Raw genomic sequence first — 23,312 nt, 5'->3', positions numbered from 1 at the left:
CTCAAAAAAAACATAGAATAGGAGGTGAGAGCAGGGGGACTTTGTAAAAAGTGGAGGGGCTGAAAAAGCCCCCCCCCCCCCATAATGAAAAGAAAAAGGAGGTAAAAAACTAAAATGGCAAAGAGGCTGGTCGGTCTCCCCCCCCCCCCCCACCAGGATACTGATGATCTCCAGCGGTTGTTTGGAATGAGAGTCCGTCTCTAGGGGCTCCAATAATACAGCTGATATGAGGAAATTCCTCAATGCTTTGTAAACGTTTGTCGGTTGCTATGGTGAGGGATCCATGGCAACCATCCCTAACTCTACCCCCCCCCCCCCCCTTCCCCTTGTGCTATTCTTTTTTAAGCTCACACACAGGAACTTTGGAGTGCTGGAGAGACAGACAGACTCAGAGACGGGGAACGAGTTACAGGGGGGCGGCCGATCTCTGAACATCTATATAAGCTCTTAACCAGTCCGACGGTGCATTTATCACCACCAGTGTGCTCAACAGGTCCCAGACCTGCGTTTACGATGCGTGTCTGCATTGATGCTGACCGACAAGCAGCAGCGGAGGCTGATCTGAGAGCTCATGTGCTTCAAGAGACCCCTTGACTGACAGTTTGTTGTTAAAGTTTAAAACGGAGCAAAAGACAAGCAATACACTTGATTTCATCTGCAGGAAAAATGGATGCTAATTACAGGCACTTAAAGTTTTCCACTGGGAGTTGAAGAATAAAGAATAAAAGCTAATTGTGTTTTCTGAGATTAGTAAAATAGAAATAATGAATTCTTATAAAGTGTGAAGCTCTATTCAAAAAGGTAAATTAATTGGAGAAAAATCTAACTGTCCCCGTTTTCATAAAATAAAGGTATTGTAATGAATACAACGGATGAATCCGTTCAGTAAAAAGCATGAACTCAGATGCCCTCTGGGTGTATATACTACAGAAAGAACACAACAAATGTGTTTAAAAAAAATAAAACATAGAAATCCTGTGTAAATCGATTAAAATACGTGGTTTTAAACCAACATTTGACAGCACTGGGTGTGTTTCAATACCACACCATGTGGTAGTTTCCATGATTTTTCCATAATTTTTTTCAGTCTGTCTAGATGAGTAACTTTTTATGGTTTTTTAAATTTTATAGACCTTGTTCTGAAATGTGTTGCCAATAAATGCATTTTCAGTGTATTACAAGAATAAAACATTGAATCACTGTCTCTTCTAGGATTTTATTAATTTCCATAAGTGATGCAAAATATTCAGACTGAAAATTAATTTCCGATTTCGTCCGATTGAAAAGGTTTTTATTTAGAGCTTATTAGCTTTGTGCTTTGTTACTTTTGATATGAAACAAAGTCTCAGCAAATTCTGTCAATTTTATAATGAAATTCAAACAATAAATGTTGTTTTGATGCTCTTTAATGCAACGTGACAGATCGTTGTAGCCGCCTCAGTTCAACCAGCAGCACTTCATCTTTACTACTAGTTATAGCATGAAATGTTGAAAGTAACAGTAGTTACTGAGATGTATCGTGTCTCATGTAAATCAATCAATAAGTGTTTCAACCGCGGAAAGATGTCAATAAAGCGGCTTGTAAACAATGTATCACGTAATGCTGGATTTATCTCAGGAACGCCATTCAATTTCCATAACTTATTACTCAGCAAGAAAAATAACTCTAGAGAGGAGCATTTTGATAAATATATGCACCACATTACATTTTCATCTGTTGTCTTAATTATTTAATGTATGTTTGATTAAATCTGTCATATTAATAAGCAGTGTTGGGTATACGCATTACAAGTAACTTGAGTTATGTAATCAGATTACTTTTTCAAGTAACTAGTACAGTAATGCATTACTTTTAAATTCCACAAAAAAAATTAATTCTGAGTCACTTTTTCACATTTATTTGACTGACAGCTCTACGCCTCCGCCCACAAGAATACGCAAAAAAGGGGGCGTGGTCTTGTTGCTCTCCCACTTGGAGAAGAGGAAGTGTTGCGTTCGGTTGCGTTTGTAGTGTGTTTGTCGCCATGTCGTCGAGACGCTGTTATTTTCATCCCGGAGTCAAATCACCTTTCTTTGGCCAGGGACGCTGTACTTTGAGCACATGCATCTCCCCGTTATGGTAAGAGGCGTGACCTTTCCGGGCAACGTGCACTAAGCTGCTGTCGAATCACAACACGGGAACCGCTGGCACAATCAGAACTCGTTATGTATTTCTGAAGGAGGGACTTCATAGAACAAGGAAATCTTTCAAGCCGTTTTTAGGACAGTGAAAACGGCGGTATACAGATAAGTAAATTGTGTGAAAAATACTGTTTTTTTACACGCGAAACATGAACACATGTTATATTGCACACTGTAAACACAATCAAAGCTTCAAAAAAACGGGACCTTTAAATTTCAACTCAATTTAAATATGAGGAGTGTTGAGTATGAAATAAATTCGATTGATTACAAAAACGTTCCGTTTCGGTCTTTGGCTAAAAGAAAACTTTCATTTTGGTTTCTGTAAAAAAATGTATTTCAATCCATCACTAATTTCCATGACTTTTCATTTGACCATGATGACTTGGCGTCTGAAGACATAAAAGAAGATTCAGTGTTAAAATGAATCATCAGTAGGCTAGGCCCCAATGTGTCAAGCAGGAACTATGACAACTCTTATCAGTAGCTAAAGGAATAATAAATAAAATTATTTATTTTTATTTTTATTATTTATTTAAAATATACTGTTGCCTCTGGCTTGGCATGCTCAGTTGGGGACACTACATTTTTCAACTAAACATCGAAATACATCTAAATAATAAACTAAATTAACCATTTAAACTAAATTACTGATCAAATTATTGATCTAAAGCCCACACTGTCACTGTATGATACTTGAAATTTTTCCAGAATGGCTATACAGCTGTATAAAATTATGCTGCATTATTTTCCTGTTTAACACTGTAAAGCTGCTTTGAAACAATCTACATTGTCAAAAGCGCTATATAAATAAAGTTGACTTGACTTGACTTGATAAAAATAAAAAAAAAATCAACAAAAACTCAATGGGTGGTGGCTGGTAGAATTTTATGAATGACGTGGGTTCCAGTTCTGTGGAAATCTGTGGATTTGCGGGCACAGATTATGTGTGGGTGTAAATCACCCAGTCATCACCAGGATGGAAGTCTTCCAGTTTGTTTACACCAGTTAGAAGCATGTAGATGGTCACAGTCACGCTTTCTGGGCTTGCTGGATCAGTCAACAGGAGTTATTTGGTTCAAATCCCACAGACTTTGTCTAAGGCTCACCTGAACCAGACTGAAAACACAAGTCTGAACGTAAATAAGCTTCATCAGAACTCTGAGGGTAAATAGTATGAGTGTGCTTAGATCTTTTAAAAGAAAGGAATTTGCCTGAGGGGTGTTGCATTGGTTATAAATACGTCCTGGGCTGTCCCTGCTGCAGTTATCTTTGGAGCTGATTCCTGCCTACTGCTATTATTCCCAGAGAACGGGAGAGATCACTCACTTCAGACTGTCAATCTGAGTACTGACTGAGCAGCGGTTCTCAAACTGTTTTTTTTTTTTTTTTTTTTTTTTTTTCAATGTCCAAAATTTGAATTTACTATGTTTACATGTGCACCAATAATGCAATTTTTTAAATAAGGAGTAAGGACTTAAATCGCAGTAAGATGGTTTACATGACAAGCAGAGCTCCTCACTCCCGTGACAACTTTTTGAATTTGAAGATCAAGGTAAATTGTACTTAATTTGTCTTCTGGGAAACATGTAAGTATCTTCTGTTGCTTCCGAAGAGCAGTACTAAATGAAAAAGAAAATGATATTAAAAAAAATAAGAAAAATATTCATCCTGTTCAAAAAGTTTTCACCCCCTGGCTCTTAATGCATCATATTTCCTTCTGGAGCATCAGTGAATGTTTTCCCTCTTATTTTGTTTAAATAATTAACATTTAGCAGATTCTGCAAGGTGTATGTAAACTTTTGAGCATGGCTGTACCATACTGTTAATGAACATCCTGCTAAAGTATGTAAAAATGTGCTGTGCGCTTTCCACTCAATGACAAAACTGCAAAAAGGGCAGTGGTGAGAAAACAACAGTTAAGAAAGCATCTGATCATTTTGTTTTTACTCTGACCTTGACGGACTGAACAGAAGACATTAACCGGAGAAGATTTCTACATCCAATAAAGTGGAGCGGCAGAGCACACCTACCTATTATGCAAACACCATGGACCAATGGTAGCTGGAGCAAACTTTTCTGGAAACAAACTACAAATTAACTTTGTGATTGTTCGAAATCGTCACAGCAGTTCTTCGATTCGCTTGAAGTATATTGCAGCCTTTAGATGTGCACGTCACTCTCCTCTGAGCTCCTAGAGAAGGTTAAAATCCACACAAATTCCCCACCAGCAGCTATGGGCCGCACAAAGGCAGAAAACAGCAGGAGCCCTCCGGCACTTTGGTGTGAAGAGCGAGACAGGCCTGTCCTGAATAGGCTTCTGGTTTATTACAGTAGAGCAGAGACTCCCTGCCGCACGGTACAAGCGCTCACCTCTGCTCAACACAAATGAGCTATTAAAGACCGCCACAACATTGCGGCCATTTCCTTCAGTTCTCATTAACCTGAGTGCAAAGAGATGGAGAACGAAATCCTCTCCTAGAAGTATGCTGGCAATAAACCAGGCCTAAATGACAGAAAACACAAAGTAATACCTGTGATTGAGGTTATTGTTGAGAACAGGGTTAGGACACATCTGTCATAGACAGATTGAACTTAAACAACACTCGATCAGAGCAAAGCACATGCAGATGTTCAATTAAAAACAGGAGCCCACAGTCTTGGCTCTTGTTTGCACTGGCCCACATTGTTTGCAGAGCAACAACGGTTGCTAGTGGCAACACCGTCCACTCCCGTTTCCAGGAGCCTGTTGCTATGCAACCAACAGAATACTTCCCAAACCAAACAATGCCATCCCCCAAGTGATCCTTCTATCTCACATTAACCAGAAACTTAGAACAATAAATACATAAGCTATTACTCTGACCCTCTGGAGCGGAGGCAGGGACTCGGGAAGGGGGAAAAACCTGCAGTTATAGAGAAAAATCTACAGAAAGCCGTACTTCAGGACCTTACAACTTTCTCTGGTATGGGAACGCTGACAGGGACTGTTAAAGCCATCAGAAAGACAAGAAAAAGTTAAGAAAAGAGAAGAAAAGAAAAGCCGCCACAAGTCATGCTTGCACCTCGACACTCCAAATTCAACAATCACTTTGTAAACGAAGCCTCAAATTACTTTTCCAACTAAATAATCCAGACGTTCCTGACAGATTTGCAGCTTGGAAATTCACTCTGATTGCTTTTACGACGCGCCGGAAGCTTCGAACAGCCGTGCAATAAAGCAGAGACACTTGTTGCCATTAAAAAGCCGTCTATACTGGACATCTGTGTCCAACAAGCTGGGCTGATGTTCCGCAGATACACGGCTTTCAAAACACACAAAATGCTCCTACCACTTATGATATAGACCATCGCATCCAAACTAACTGCATATATGAAGCTTGAACCTGTGTGTTATTAAGTCGTGGTGGTGTGTGTGTGTGTGTGATTTAGAACTTCTATATACTGTATTAGCATACACAAAATTAAAGATCTGAGGCAAGATAAGAGATTGCTCTAAGAGAGGCAGTTCTTCAGATCTATTTCAATATCTAATGACTGATCCACTGAGATTAAGGTTTGCAGATGGCAAGGTTGGGCTGAGGAAGTGGACAGTTTAAGTGGTCAGCTGGGTCCTCATGTAAGCCCCTCAAAACAAATCCCCCAAAATAGGCACATCTCCAAACCCTCAATCTTCAATTGCTGTCACAACCCTAGCCCATCCGTCGCCAGCACACCAAAAGCAAAGGGCTCTGCAGCCAGGGAGAATCGGTCGAGCGTTGCCATAGAGACCGTTTGTTCACACTTACAACTCCACAACCCCCCCTTCCTCCTCCTCCTCCTCCTCCGGTAACCCTTTCCAGATTTCCGCACCACCCCCAACCCTGAGCTGAAGATGATTCCGAAAAAGAGGGGGGGGTAAAAGAGAAAGCTTACCTTTGCAACATTTGCAAGAAGGTGTAGGAGAAGACCGTTAAATGTGTCTGGTTCCATAGAGATAATTGCCCTTTTTATAGTGATGAAAAACTGGTTGAATTCCAGTTTTTGTTGTCACAATACCTTGTTGCCCAGAGTGAAAAACAGAGAATTGAACTGTGAAAGGAGTCTCTAAAAGCAGGTGTCTGTTTGGGGTGCAAAAATATACGTTCTGGTAACTACAGCAAGCGACACATGCAGGAAAGATGTTCAGGGATGAGTTTTTCAGACACGTGATGGATTCCAGCCAGCCAAGTTACTGCTGCAGGCTTTCTATTGCAACAGTGCAACAAGTTCTGGCTGGCAACTAAGAAGCTAGATTAAAATAAAAGCATGTGCACAATTAAAATATGCATTTCTATTTTTTATACTGTATGCAATAAAATAACAGTGCCGTTTCTCTTTGAAAAACCTCTTCTGAAGACAGTGAGTGGAAGATTACCAGACTACCTATGCTAAATGCCAAATGGCATCAGGTCAACGGTAGCCAATATAGTTAAAGGAAGGAAGACAGAAACTTCCTAAAGTGATTCTGTCATACCACATTGTCTCCACATTACGTCTACACCTCGACGCTCGGATTTCAGAGTCACGCAGGCGGAGTAATCATTCTTTTGATAATCCACAAGAACAACATGGCCTTTACTCCATAGTACCTTCTATGACTGATTTGATTCTATCTCAACAACAACTGGATTATCACACACCCTTTAAGATGTTCTTATGGCACAGTGTGGTGATCTCTACCACTGTATGTAAAAAGCTTTTACTTGTGTCATTGGCATTTTAACTTGCGGACTAATAGTTGCCCATTACCACCAAACAGGGAAAGACTGTCTATAAACACACGAGACTTAATAAAATGTTCCTTTCTAGATCTGTCAACATGGTTCAACACAAGACAAATTCTGTGTAGCTCATCAAGCATCTTGCAAGCATCACATTATGTAATTCAATCCAGTCATGTCAACTGCAGCTATGGTCAATCTAATGGATGTTTCTCTGGATTGTGTGCTCCCAAATCTTCCAGGATAAGGAGATTACATAATAGAAACAGACCGATAATCAGTTTGGCCAATATATTTTTACAGATATCCACAGATTTTTTACTTAAAGGTGCCCTAGAATGGAAAACTGTATTTACCTTGGCATAGTTGAATAATAAGAGTTCTGTACATGGAACTAACATACCATTGATTCCTCCTTCATATGTAAATCTTGTGCTTGAAAAAGACCACTGAAAATGGGCGAATCCACACATAACACAGACTGTGACGTAACAGTCGGGATCATTAATATTTACGCCTCCCCAAATTTGCATATTGCCTACCTGCCCATGTCAAGACCGGGTAGTATTAATGTGGACCTGCACGGCCGAATCTTCAGAAGTTCTGCAGGTATTGTAAAGATGAGGACAATATAGTGAAAATGGTAGATCAAGGAAATAAATGTTTTTATGTTCCAGGCTGTGCAGGGATGTGAGCACTTTTCATACCCCTCCCACAGAAAAGAACTGTCAACAGGCATGGTTGATGTTTATCTATAACCGGATACCACAACAATTTAATTCAACGCTCTGACTATTTCGTTAAAGGGTAACTAAACCCTAAACCAACTTTTTTTAGTTAATGATCTGCGAGACTGGGGCTTTATTAGTGCTGTTCATTGATTTGAGTAAATGTTTTGACATTTGGGTATAAAGTGTTTTAATTCTACAATATATGGTGTAAAAACCAAGCGGCAACCTCCCGCAGTTTCTCTTGAAGCCAATACGGAAGTGACTTAAACTGCAATTCATCAACTGGCCGCTAAGGACAGGCTCCAGAAGGGAGCAGAATCTCATTGAGCCCCATGTTAAAATGGCCAACTTTACAGCAGATTAAAACATGTTTACAGCCTGGTACAAATTGTGGTTTTGGTCTATAAGGCTAATTTTGCCCTTCATGACAACTGTGAGGGGGGTGAATTTTTTTTATAACTCATTCGTTTACATTATATAAAGCATTGAAGTTCTGCATAATTAAGGGAGTGGCCACTAGAGCCCTGCGCGGGACTGTTTTCTTCATCCCGCTCCCGCCCGCACCCGCCGAATTTCTGACCATTCCCACCCGCTCCCGCAACGTATGTGTTACACTCCCGCCCGCTCCCGCAATATGTATGTCCACTCTCGCCCGCACCCGCAAAACTCAGAGAATTTATTCCCGCACAATAATAGAGATGCATTGATTTTGTGTCTTCTCCCGTCCCGCAGGAAAAAAAAAACACGTATTTGTATTGATATTATTAAAGAGATTCATGGGGTTGTTTGTTTCGTTTCCCTGGCCTGCATGTAAAAAAAAAAAAAGACAAATACATTCAAATATATGAATACGGTGTTTTTTTTAGCCGCCCATTCCCGCCCGCAGCAAAATTCAAACCGCCCGCTCCCGCGAGATTTACGTTGGGTCCCGCGGGACCCGGCGGGACTCAATCCCAATGCAGCCCTCTAGTGGCCACTTTGAGTGACAGGTGGATAGCCATTTATCTGCTGTCAGTTAGTCATCGCGTCACCTCAGCTCCACCCACGTCCCGCCTCTTTGCCCATTTTCTATTATCCGGGAGTGACGCGCGATGACGCGCTGCCAAGATGGCAACGGCCAGCTCGTCCCTACTTTACGCTTCAATACTGCTCTTCAGAATCCTATGGGTGACGTTCATGGACACTACGTCCATATTTTTTTACAGTCTATGGTAAAAACGTATGAGTGCTACCCTCTTAAGGTTGAACGGTGGCTACTGCAGTTGAATTTTCCTATTGGACGTTGTTGGTATGATGGTTCTTCCAACGGCTCACTACCACACCCCTGGCACGAGTTCATCAGGCTTTTCTTGCGATATTTTTGTACAGTTTATTTTCATACATGAGACACACTTTCAAACTCATGATAGCGAACAACAATCCCGTAACGTGCTGGTGTTTATAGACTAACTTTTATTTGAGGAAATCTGTTTATAATAGGCTAATATAATATTAGGTTTGAACTTATTGGTCCTGCGCTGCTTGTGAATGAAAATACATTGCATGTATTTGATCTATTTTTAGTGGCATTCAGTATAAGGATTTGACTGTTTATAGATTAGGTCAGTGGTCTCATTCTCTCTTGCGCTGCTGCTTCGCTAACATCATCGGCAGTTAACGCAGTTTGAGCCAGCGGCAGACAATTCTACAAACAATTCACCCTCCTGAGCCTCCTCCACTTCAGGTGAAGACACCCCTCTGTCTCCGCTGGGCTCTGCCCACTTTTCCAGCATTTTTCAAATATTGCCAGTGGGTGGAGTTAGGCTCTGAGCTGGGGTTGAGTTACCCTTTAATGAAAATATGACGAAAACTGTTAATTGACAACCTTTTTTTCTATGACTAAGACAAGACGAGATGACACAAACGTCCTTAAACGATTATGGTGACTATATAAACATGCAATATTGTTGACGAAAAAAGGTGAGACTAAAAAATAAAAACTTGAACAAAAAGTACTCTTTGGTTTTGTCGGGGGGAAAAGAGAAGCGTTTGAGTGTACGTGCTTGCGGTTGCCAGACCGCATTTAAATCCCCCAATCAGAGCTTTTCTGTTAAAATAATTGTTTTACTTAAAATGTGGCAACCATGTGCACACAAGTGCACACAAGCGCTCTCTCTCACACGCGCACACGCGTGCAGATGATCCGAAAACACCAATAAACAAGTAAGCTGCATTTCAGCATCTCCATTTGAGATTTTCTGCTTAAAGTTTCATTTAGTCAGTCTGTGTTCTGTCACGACTCACAAGCCTCTTGTGCTGTTTGCGATTGTGTTTGCTGAATAACTGCACTTGTGTGAGCTACAGAAATGAGCCGAGCAGAGCTCAACATTATTATTCATGACCCTTCCAAATAAGGCAAAAACAGGCCATTTCATTCTAGGGACAAATCCTAGGGTTGTAAATGGCCATGTAAAACTGTCCCTGAAGTATTTTTGCCCTTACCAAAGCCACATATGTAGATATCAGAGAACAATTTAACATATTGTATCAATGCATTCTAGGGCACCTTTAAAGTGCAGTCACATTAGCATCATTCCAGTGTAATTTTGCAGGCAAAAAGGTCCATTATCTACCGTCAATAGTGTAGTGATGCATGAAGCACCCCTCGCAGAGAAGTCTCTTTCAAACCAATAAGCTTTCTGTTGGTCAGTGCAGCAATTTCGCAAGACCTACTTAAACACAGGCAAAATCTGCATCAGGAACTTTCTTGCCAGCACTCCCGTTTGCACAGATTACTATTTAAATGGCTTGCAAAATCTTAAATGTCTAGAAACACTTTACACTTTTCCCAGTTAATTTTCTCATGAACAATATTTGCTATAAATAAAATATTCATTATGCATAATCAGGGCCCAAAACAAATTTTTTGCCACACCTGCCAATGGTTGGTGACTTAACTAATATATATTTAATAGCTTACATTTTTAAAGATAAGTAAACAATCAGTAATAAAATAAGAGTGAGCAAACAATCAAATTACAAGTAATAGCACAAATAAATACAATACAGCAAAGATAAATAAACAGTGCTCTTCAGTCTTCAGGCAGGTCTAATAGTTTTCAGGTACCGAAATTGAATAAAGTAGGCTAATCAAATAACTAACACTGCATAGTCTTCATATCATTTTTAAAGTTCAAGAGCAGTGAGTGTTTTTTTTCTTTGTCCTTTGTTTGATTGACATTAAAAACACAGACAGTAGCAGGATTATTAGGACGCTGTCACTTTAAGACCGAATACACGCACAGATCATGCATTTTGTGTTTGCGTTCAATTAAGACATAACCGACTATATTTACTAGGATACTAGCAGAGACGGGTATTTTTTGACATCATTTTGAGTGAATTGGTCCATTCAAGCGCAGGAAGACATGAAAGAAAGCTCAACTTTGCACGCTGTCTGAGACGTGGCTTTCAGGGTGTGCGCTTTGGATGTTAAAAACTTCCCACACTTTCCCTTTTGCATGTTCTAGCGCTTGAATATTTACATGGGAAAGGCTGAAACCTTTGCAATGACGCAGCACTGACCCGTCAGCTGTACAGAGCGTTGTTCACGCTCATTGCATTGTTATAATTCAAAACATTCTTACTGGCCAACTGCCGACTGACACAGTTTCATATACTCACCAACGCCAATTTTTACTTGCATTTGGTGCTTGGCGAGTGTTAATTTTAGCTCCGGTGCATAATTATGCATTTTATTGTAGTAGTTTAATAATTTAGTTATCCTTGTGCACATTTTTTACATAAAAACACTGAAATAATGTTAATCAAGTATAAGTTTTGGTCATGAAAATCTATATCATTCAATCTAATATGTACTGTCTTATTGCTGCTTATCCACAAGTCCATACACCCAGTTTCAAGATATACAGTTTACAAGCATATATCTGATTCACACTAGGTTACCAAACAATGATAGGTGTGTTCCGTTTATGAGCATTATGGGTAAATGTGATATAGTGATATATAACTATAGTGTCATTTCAAGTCAAGATTTATCATGAGTGCGTCATCTGAATGATGTCATTGCTGGTGAAATGCCGGTTATGATAAATATTAGGAGAATAGAATAAATGATGTTGTTTGGAAAACTATATTTATTGTAGTCCTTTAAGCAATTGCTGCCCTGATTTGTAATTTACGAGAACTTTTGACTGGTTGAAAGCAGCGTATTTTTTTTTAATAAACAAAAAAGCACCACCTGGATTGATTCAATCCCCCACATGCGACCTAACTGGGCCGCTGGGGGTGTAGGGAGCAGAAAAACTGTTTGACAAGTTCTGCATACAATAGACTGATAGCACAGAGGGCAATGGAGGAGTCACACAGGGTTCAGCCCTCACAGAATCAACAAGCTCTTCACCGGTGTCTATTCAGGTGCATAGAGAGGTATGAATGGGTAGCTGAAGTGCACATCTGCACACAGGCCTGGCTTGAGCAATGCATGGTAACTACAGACATGTCAGCCTCGGCGGAAGAAAAGTCCTGAATAAACGCTTTTTTTTTTTTTTCTGAGTGTACTGAAGTGAACCTCTCCAGAGTGAATGGAGTCTGATGCTATAAAGTGTGCCAAACCTCATAGTGATGGATATTAAACTTAAGAGAAGAAAGAAACTGAGTACATTCTAAATCTGGACTTTTTCAACTTAAACTAAATAAAGTAAATATTTAGTTTCAAGATGTTGTCCTAAATCACGGACACTGTAAAAAGAACGTTAAGGACTTGAGGTTAACATTAACAATAAGAAAAGTGGAAAATGGACAGGAAAACACGTCGTATAATATGCATTGAACAGTAAAAAGAGGGGACATTAGAGGGACTGTCCATGTCTCCAGACTAAGGCGAGAGAGAGGAGGCCATTGTGATGCAAATGTCACAGCCCAGTGTGCTGTTTGCGGCAGGAAATTTAATTAGCAGTTGTGTAGCTACGATACAAAGCAGGTGGAATGTAAAGAACGCACAGGCGAGGAGCGGCTTGAGACGAATTCGGGGGGGGGGGGTTTGAACGCTGAGGGAGAGGTTCTTGTGAGCAACACATTTTAGTCTCAGACAAGTCTCAGCCTGCAGCTCAGACATCTTAGTCAAGTCACCCGTTTACTTTTTTTCTCCACAAAGAAAACAAGGATCAGAGCTCTTCGATTGCCATTACTCATAATTTCATCATGGAGCGGCTGGTGATAACATTGTCAGTGATACCAATGGCCGATATAATATCACACTAGATATTCAAAGACTTAAAATAAACATAAAATACATAAAACCTAAATGCATATTTTCTGCATATCAACAGTATATTAACGTACAGTGTTTGCATTTCTATTATTAGATAGAGCTGTTAAATGTAAATAATGAAGATGGAGAATGGGAGCTCCTGTCTCAAAGCCACTTGAAGGAAAGCCTGCAAGGTAAGCAAAAAAAAAAAAAAGCACAACGCCTGCTAACGCTGTGGTACGCAGAGGAGACCAGAAGCCTTTTTTCAAGGGGGGGTGAAACACTCAGTTTCAGTCAATCTTGAGTACCTATAGAGTAGTATTGCATCCTTCATATCTCCGAAAAGTCTTTAGTTTTAATATATTTATAAAAGAAAGATATGCTGTACCGAGTCTCTCCAAATAAAACCGAGCGGCTGGAGGCGTATCGTGTGGGTGGAGCTAAAGAATCACGAGGGTGCGCAGCTATTCTGTTGAGAGGGTCTGAAAGCTGTGACATCATTAAGCGTGGGGAAAAAAAACGTTATCCTAAATAAACCATGGCTATCAATCAGATTCAGACTTATCCAGAATCAGATCCGGAGGCTGAAATTGAACAGGAGCAGCAACAACGACGACTACAGCAGGACGTCTCTATGTGGTATGTACTGTAACTGTATATATTTGCTTAGCAGCTTGTCATGGGCGAGTTTTACAACATTTGTGTGTGTTTACTCATGGTTTATGAGGACATATAATTTGGTTTATGGACTATTGTATCCGATTTAACGAAAGCAGTAGCAAGCGGAACGGATTTGCATGTCAAACTAGTGCGTGTTTACATAGAAAAACAATGGAATTGTTGCGCATTTGAATGAACGAGTCGATAGCTAACAACAAGACATTTGAAGCAGTTTTACTCATCGCCTGCTTCCAACGCACGACCGTGAACCTTAATCGCTGGGACTGCTCCATCTTTCAGCATTAGACAACCTACAAATCAGAAGTTGAACCGGGCCTTGTTTATAACCATCGTTGCCGAAATGCAGGGAACAAACAAAACACTTGCACAACTCCGTTGCTGCTCCGGAAATACAAACTCCATCCACTGTCCCATTAACACTGGTTTCTTTGGGAAGCTGTACAGGGTTGTCTTGCCCTGACAACCAAAAACACACTTCTTTGTTTGATTTTGTGAAGTCCTGTGACTGCAGCGCAGTCGGCTTCCCTAAAGCAGAGCACAGCGCATTAATGGGTGTGCATTTGCTCCGGGAGAAGAGCCCATACAAGGACATTCCGCCCTTGTTGACGTCACGCAGACCCATACTCAAAAAAAAACTTTCCGAAACTTGTGACAAACCGGAAGGAGTATTTTTGGCACAGAAATACTCCCATCAAACGTCAAACTTATTTTTTGAAACTTTGTCCATTTTTAGCATGGGAATCAAAGTCTTTAACAGTGTAAAAAACTCAGTATGCATGAAACAGCATTTCACCCCCCTCCCCTTTAATGGATGTCAATGGAGAGACTTCACTGCACTGAATAAACTGCTTTTGTGGGAAAATGGCTTCTCGTTTAATGAATTGACAGCCCATCGGCTAATCTGCTCTTAAACATTCTTATTGGATTGATATATTTTTAGAGTTTACACCGAACAAATAAGAGCTATATAGAAGAGAAGTCAAGGACAACTGCGCGATGATTCAGTTTATGGCACTTCTCATTCATTTATATGGTTGATTCATTCAATTCTGAATGAAATCCAATGACATCAAGGCTGTAATGTGATTGGTTATCAAGGCACATGTGATCCAAGTTAGCCTTTATGCTTTCTCCCAATGTTAGAGCCACTGAGTTCTCAGTGCTGTCAAAATAAAAGTCTCTCTTACAACACTTATCTGTTTGACTGATAAATGTTATAAACTGGACATTTATTTTGACAGCACTGAGAAACAGTGCAAACAGACAGGAGCTCCCATCCTCCATCTTCATTAGTTTACAGTCTTTGTTTAACAGTTGTGCCTAATAATAGAAAGGCAAACACTATGCTACTTTTTAAAGCACTAACTGAGATCCTTGGATACTATTTATTCATTTAGCGAAGCCTTTGGTTACACTCTAACTAGAAGTAACATTGCAACTGCATGTCAACTAGCTCCCATTAGAGTATTAATAGACTAGTAGAATGCTAGGTTAAGTGATAGGGTTTAGGTTAATAGAATAGGTTGACATGTAGTGTAGTTGCAAAGTTACTAGGGTTAGAACGTCTAAAGTGGACCATCGAAATAAAGTGTAACCAAGCCTTTTATCCAAAGCAATTTACAAATGATAATACAACAAACAAAGCAATTCATGTTACTGCCTCCTTGGGAAGAAAAGTGCTATAATACAAAGACTACATACTAAAAAAGAGATTAGACGGGTAGAATATAGATGGCTTGCGTCCCTCCTTTAATGCTTGTTTCCTTTTTGTCTTGCTTTATGGTCGAAGAGGCAAAAGTCTGATTCCTTAAAAAAAAAAAAGTGGTATAACATTCTCAACAAGCCACATAATTTCAGTCTTCATTCATATTTGTAGTACAAATTATATGGGGTGAGTTGTGCATCAAAGTTTAATAGGAGCTTGTTCAAATCCCTAAGTATGTGCAATAACTACAGAGCTAAAATAACTATTTGTATGCAATTATCAGACTGAATCTTCTTGGCTGCATCTCAACCTGTCAATTCTGTACAAAGTTACAGGAGGAAACTATTTCAGCTACACTAGAGTGAGAGATAAGATAGAGATAATTACAGCCATAAACACAATAACAAAACACGATAATAACATCGATGGAATCGTGAAAAAGTTCAATCAGTGCTGCTCACGCTGCCAGGACGACCTAATGCTTGATTCCTAAATGCACTTTTGTAAGTGCCAAAACAGCTTATGCATATTTCAGCTAGTTCAGTTTGTTTTGTGTAATTTTTTAATGCTTGTAGTCCAAGTATTATGACCCCTTACAGTACAAGGGCAGCTGCCGGGTGGGTGCAGCAGCGATCTGCTCCGGGCCGGGCTTCTTCCACATGGGCTAAATACAGCACGGGCTTAATCATGTACACATACACACACACACACGGGAGAGCTGAATCTGGTCATCTGCCACTCACTCTGACACCCCCAACCCCCCCATGGTGCATCGTGTACACGTACAAATACCTTTCAAAGGGGACCACTGCAGCTGTCTGCTTGAGAGCTGCGCTCTACTATAGTCCATTAAAAGCTCCGCGTGGTTTAGGGTTACAGTAGACGCTGCTACAACAATCATAAAGCCTTCATGATGGCAGATGACTGGAGCTGAACTCTGACCTGGGAACAGGACGCAGACATGGGCACTGATAGATGAACGTGACCTAATGAGGTGATTCACTGCATTTGCATGTACAGATTTAGGTATATAATAATATCACACCTCTCACTTCCTGTTATGCTTTCCTTGAAATGACTTAAAGGGATAGTTCACCCCCAGAAAATTTAAATTCTGTCATCATTCACTCGCCCTCAATTTCTTTCTTCTGTGGAGGATAGAAGACGACCATTTTTGTCCATATATAAAATGAGACATTTTTCAAAACACCTTTTTTATGATTCTCAGAAGGTCAGTCATACAGGTTATTTCTTAAGAGATCGTCAAGGTGCTAAACTATAGTTCACGAACACTTGCCAGTGCTGACGCTTCAAAAGGAAGTGGAAGTGTAAAATCATGGTGTTTATGCGAGTCACCTCACCTGGCTAAATATGGTACTGTACCAGCATTTCCTCTCTGTTCTCCTCTCACCCTTAACCTGCTTCGCAAACCAAGACTGTGCACGTCCATCACCACAAACAGCGACTGAAAAGAGCTGATTAAAAACCACTGACTTTTGAAAGAATAACACAGCACCCCCAGCCCAGCCCCTCTCTTTCCATAACCCAGACTGTATTTGTGTATCAAGTTGCCATGTAAACATAACAGCTGCTTGGATCTGGGTTGCACGGAATTCCATTCCCATTCCTTTATTTTTCTTTGTGGTGGGTGTGTAACCAAATTAAAAGCTTGATTTGGACTACACTGCATTACGGGGCTTTGTCAAAACAAGTGAACAAATGGTTTTGAATTTGCCCACAGGTTTAGAGCTAATCTGTTCCTCACGTGCGCATTACAAATCTGGCGATATACATCTGTGGTGTTTCGAGAAACTCTTTTGAGGTGAAACTTTGCCAAATATTGATTTCAGCATACGATTTCGATTTTGTACAGTTAAGCTGCCTTGGCACGCGGAGTCAACGTTTGACTTCATATTAATTAGATCATGTGACGAAGAGCACAACGAAGATTAAGCGGCATCAACATGAACTACTTAATATTCATGAGCTAATCTTCTTAAATTCACCTCCCTGTCTTTTTAAGCAGGTAAACCATACTAGCAGTGATGAAAGAGCTGGCAAAAGGCACAGCAGACTCACAAATTACAAAAATGCCAGTTTTTCCTATTGCATAGTAAATATGTGAGGCCTTGAAAACACATAATATAGGCTACACACAAAGCACGATTGCATACAAAAATAGCCCACTTTAGTTAGGTTAAATTTATCATGCTTTCACATTACTACCATAGAGACAGTTGAGCAGTGATCTAAAATAAATTAAATGTCACTCACGCACTATCAAAATGCCTTCTTTCTGCACTTCTAGAATGCACAGAGCTCAAATAATGTGTGTAATGAAGCCATCAAACAGTCATTTTGCATTAAGTGAAGTTTTAAATATGTCAACTTACACTGCATTCAAAAGCTTGGGGGTTGGTGTATTCCATTTGAATATTTTTTATAATGTAATGGCAAAGCTGAATTTTCAGCATCATTACTCCAGTCACAGGATATTTCAGAAATCCTTCTATTATGCTGAATTGGTGCTCAAGAAACATTTCTTATTATTATCAATCTTCAAAATAGTTGTGCTGCTTAAATTTTTGTGGAAACCTTGATTTTTTTTTCCAGGATTCTTTGATGAAGAAAACGTATAAAAGAACATTTATCTGACACAGAAATATTTTGTAACATTGTCTGTCACTTTTGATCAATTTAATGCACCCTTGTCGAATAAACGTAGGGTTGGGTATCGTTTGGTTTTTTTTATGATACCGGTGCCAAACCGATACTTTTAAAACGGTACCGCTGCCTAAACCGATACTTAATTTTTTTTTTTTTTTTTAAAGAGCCACAAAACGATGGTGGATGACGTTAAAGAATGGCTTTTTATTGAAAATAAAAAAAATCCTTTAAAATGAACAGTTTATAAAAAGTTTAAAGTATACTTAAATGTATAAATATAAATCGATACAAAACACAATTTACTTAACAAATTCACAGTAAAACCTAAGCCACTTAACCCAACTACAATAGGCGTAATTTAACAATAAATAACAGTTTACAGTAATAACAGCAGTCGTCTGTATTATTGGTATGCTACAAACCAGCTTCAAGGTTCAACTTTATTTTGAAATATGACCATATTCTCTGGCTAAATATTTTAGAACGCATCGCCTTATTGTTTCCATGGCGACGTGTCATGCTTCTCACGTGACACTGCAGCCACAATAGCGCTGTATGACAGATGTAGGGCTGTACGATTAATCGAAAAATAACCGAAACCGACATTCAGAACCTCTAACCGACGTATTTTTCCCATGTCGGTTATTTCGGTTTTCACGTGACTCCACCCCGTCAGTCACATCAAGTGCAGTTTGCAGGCACACAGAGAGATGCAGGAGCAGTTATCTGTGTTTATAGATGCCCAGAATCACTATAGTAACTTCATGTTTTACACAGTTTATACAGGTAAGTTAATTGCCGTTCTTCATATAGCCTACCGCTGACGCGCGCGAGCACACACACACACAGAGAGAGACGGCGCGCGCAAGCCCTGAAGCCAGATCGCTTTCACTTTCGTGCTCATAAAGTTCGTCAAGTACATGCGTTTAAAGGCTTGCCAGTTTCAACATTTATAGCGATTGTGCACTATTCAAAAACCACAATACGGAAAACGTATCCGTTCAGTGCTCAGCTTTTTTCTGTGACACAGAGAGCCGTGTCGCGTCTCTGACAACACGCGCCCTGAAGGCAGATCTTTCACCTGCGTCCTCACAAAGCTTGTCATTTGTATGTGGTTTAAGCCCTGCCAGTTTGAACATTAAAGCGAGTTTCGGCCATCAGATGTGTATTATGTTGAACTAATGCCTGATATATTGTGACACACGAGCACTCAGACAGAAGCTCGCACATCACGTGAAGATCGCGCGCAGAAACGCAGTCTCAACGCTGTCCTGTGACTAAAGTAAAGTCACTAAAGTAGCTTAGAAACTCAACCGTTATAGGCATACATTTTAATACCTTTTGAAGTAAAACCACAGCTTCATAATGAATAGAGACGGTATGAGTAATTCACACACACAATCTCTCTCTCATTAATGCATTCAGATAAATGTAATGTAGGCCTAATGTGTTAATTTATCTGTATCTGATGTACAACAAGCAGAAATCTGGCCTATAGACAATAACTGCTGAAAGTGAACCGTTTCCTTCAAGTGTTTTAAAATCACAAAGAAATGCACTTTTTCAGTAGAAAAAAAAATCCACCTGTTCTATATATAAATATGTAGAACATATTTACAGTGCAAGTGAACTTACTAAAAAACCTTGTGAGGGCAAAAAAAAAAAAAAAAAAAGCACAATAATTGTTCATTAATCGTAATCGAGGTAAAATGTTCATTTAATCAAGGTTTTTATTTTTGGGCGAATCGTTACAGCCCTAGACAGATGTATCACTTATTTCGTGTTTTTTTAATTAAAAATGTTCACAAACATATGTCATGAACTATCTGATATTCTGATTTTCAAATATGTGTGAGTGAATGTGTGTTAGTTGATGGTGCACGTTTGAATTTAAGTGGCACCGAAATGAGGCACCAAAATCTGCGTTCTGCTCCGGTCCGGTTACATACCGGGTTTCTGTAGCCAACCCTACATTTCAAACCCTTATTGACCCTACATTTTTTAAAGCGGTTATGGCTCAACCAATGAATTCGTTTAGGACGGGAAAACCTGTTTACCTGAACAATAACAGGTGGGCAGCAAAAGTAGTGTTTGGGAAACCTGTATGGAAATCATCATTGTTTTGAAAATTCCATTTGGAGGCACAGGATTTAAACACCTCCTGTTACTGGGGCCCCCTACTGATCAGGGCCCTTGGTTGCATCCAAATTTGCCCACTGAGCAGCATATGTAAAAGAGGCAAATTTACATTTAAACAGTTATTTAATTATAATTGGTGGAGACAGTCATGTCGAGAACTGTCCTAGACTCAAGACAGGGGGAGGTCTGATCTAAAGGAGCTTAGGGTGCAAACCAAACCTCACAAAAACCAGCTAACTGGACATCCCACAGCCCAGGAAACAGCGACTGGCCCCATCAATAATTAACTTCAATTACATGAATCATTCATTTCTCCTCCAGCCTGGACATGCACCTGTAACAACATATTTCATTACAGAAACCGGATCTTAGGGCTTTGGAGATGTTGCGTCGTGAAGATGTGTTTGGGGAGGATTTCAGAGCTCACTGAAGCACCTGACAGACACGTCGGCAGCTGATGTGAGCTCTGCTGCTCACCCCCTTCAGCTGAGCTCAGGAGGGACCCGTCACACACAGCGACAAACACACTCCCACTCTGACAGGCAAAAACGCCTCATCTCAAACATCCTCAAACCGGTGCTGCAGAAAGGGTGAAATAATCTAAACTATCCAAGCATGATTTTATAGATAGTGAAGAACGGGCCGGCCAGAGTTATTTGTGTGTTGCATCAGGATCTGCCTCTCTCTCTCTATGCCAATTACCCTCATTATCAGCTGCGCTTTCAGTGGCACGGACACTCTCAGCTAAAGAGAGATCAATAGAGAAGCACTGCCCAATAAGGGGCGACACCTGGACCACATGCTATTGTCATGAAGAGGGCTCATTAGCAGGCTCTCTGCTGAGCAGGTGTAACATCGCCACGGCGACACGATGCAACTCCAGAAAAATTACAGCAGCTTTGGATGAGCACAGTCAAGCTGTTGTCAAACACCCCTGATCTCATTATGACGATAATGCAAATACATATCTCATTTGCTCACAATTATTACAGTACGGCATTCCAAATCACTGACACAGCTTTACTTAGTTACAACAAAGTTTAAAAAGGTGGGGGAAATATGCATGCAAATTTTAAATGCATTTGCAAATGCCACGTTTTTTTTTTTTTTTTACATATAAATCATAAGAAATAAAACATCATTAAATATAAACTTTATTATTATTAGATTATATTATTTATATAAATGTATGCTTTACTTATGCTAGTGGTCTAATATGATCAACAACAGAAATATGATCTGCAGATTGTTTTTTAGGTCAATTAACAAAAACTGTCCAAAATTGTAAAAAAGAATGAGCTTTTACAATAAAATGTTGAAAATCATTTGCCAAATGCAATTTTGTATTCATGTTAGTTTCATAGATTTAATAAATAAATACATTAATTAATAGACTCAAGTTTTCTAACCGTCAATTAAATACAATTAAAAAAAGTAATACTTTTTTGCACCTTGCATAAATAAAAATATTATGGTAAACAATTAGTTTTTTTTTTTTTACAAATATCATGAATTGTCATGAGGTTTTCATAGTGTTACTGTATTTCATAGTGTTAACCTATCCTTTAGCCTGGACAACATTTATTTAAAATATATTTTATTGACCTTTGCACCAGTCGTTAGGGTCTAAAGGGGTCCTCTATGATTTATGGTTAACACAATGAAATGAAATGACTTCCTGCATGTTGACTACCCTAACCTTGTTGTCAAAAGTGGGTTTGATTTTGTTAACAATATTTTAAAACCAAACTACTTCACTACTTTTTTTTTTTAAAGAGAATTAGCTTTTTCAAAAAAAATTTGTTACAATCTCCTGACAGTTACACCACATAAACATGTTTTACTTTAAGCCCTGCAAAATAAATTAAAATGACTGTTTGGCGTCGAATAGTGCATTGCATTCAGTTTTGAATAAATTGCATTTGTATCGTGTTTTCGAATAATTTAATTCACGTCATTGACCCTTTAACAGCCTGCAAAACATATTAGCTCAGATAAAGGAATACGATTTAAATTCGCTGCAAAATGACCTAAATATATTTGAATCTAATAACCTATAAGAACATAAAATGCATACTTCGTAAAGTCAATATTGCCAATGACGCTCGTATAATCAGAAATGCATCACTTTTATCGGGCACCGCTCTCCTGACTTTAGCAACCTGTTGATGCATCCGTCCGACCATGAAGCTTCAAGCCCCAAAGAAACATGACAGGACTAAAAACGACATGGGTCATATATGAGAGGTTTCTGTTCAAACTAAAGACATTTAACCTGGACTCGTTAGTCATACCTAACCGGGCAGGTTCACCAGTCTCTTCGAATCAACTCGCGCACTTCTTCGAGAATTTAAGCGATACTTGAAGAAAAGCAACGGCGGAACAAAGCGGTTAAGTTGCTCATGTGACAGATCTAGCCGTATTTAATACCGCTCCAGCTTTTAAAGAAAGTTTGCCTAGTTAGGTGACTGGTTAGCCGGTTAGCTCGTGAATTAACCCATCTATAAACCATATTAATCTTACAGACGTAATCGCCAGCACGTATAGCATTCAGCGTACAAACAGATCACTTGGATTTCTCCGTTAATTAGTTTAACCGTTCTCCAAACAAACTGACTGAAGTTGGCGAACCAGACGAGCTAACCAACTAGCGTGCTAATGTGACTCTAATAGACAGCGGAGTAGATAAGGGCGTGAAAGCACGTCAAGATGTACATTACTCAACCTCCGTGGTCCGTTAAATTTACATTCAATTCATTTCTCTCTCTCTAAGCAGGAAAAAGATATTCACCTCAGACTTTTGCTTAGATCTGCCCTGGCTTTACTGTTCTTTTCCCTCTCTCTCTCCTCCAGTTGCTGCTGCTGCTGCTGTTGCTGAGTGTTGCTCCCGTTGGTAAGTAACTGTCTCCACGACTACAGTCACTATGGCGAGCGGGGGTCTCGAGGCAACTGTTGCTACCGTCCTCTTCATACGTCAAGGGCTAAAAAGCAAGAGGGGGAGGGGCCAACCCCAGAGCCCCTCCTAACGCATATTCTACTGCGAGCGGTTAATGTTTGATTCCCGCGGCGAGCGGCGGCGCACTATCGCGCCTCGGAGCTGCTTTTCTCCGCCAAAAACTTGTCAGTTTACCGCGCTAACTGCCAGATAAAGGTGATAAAAGGGCCTGGTTCTTTGGTTACATGTCTTTCCGCGTGGGTTGCCAATTTACAACTGT

At 39.8% G+C, this 23,312-nt stretch overlaps 1 protein-coding gene across 4 annotated transcripts in view; it reads right to left on the bottom strand.

Moving 5' to 3' along the window:
- Positions 1-23,312, bottom strand: part of rfx2 (regulatory factor X, 2 (influences HLA class II expression)) — a 56,227-nt gene extending 32,915 nt beyond the window's left edge. For 2 of the 4 annotated variants that reach the window (XM_079827442.1, XM_079827443.1), the window contains exon 1: positions 22,889-23,080. The gene's annotated coding sequence lies outside the window, so the exon portion shown is untranslated. Of the gene's footprint in view, positions 1-22,888 lie in introns of all 4 variants that reach the window. The other 2 variants (XM_079827440.1, XM_079827441.1) reach the window with 2 other exon arrangements.

The sequence above is a fragment of the Gobio gobio genome, assembly GCF_949357685.1.
Source record: "Gobio gobio genome assembly, chromosome: 10".
Lineage (NCBI taxonomy): Eukaryota > Metazoa > Chordata > Actinopteri > Cypriniformes > Gobionidae > Gobio > Gobio gobio.
This window is presented reverse-complemented; position numbering and strand designations above follow the sequence as displayed.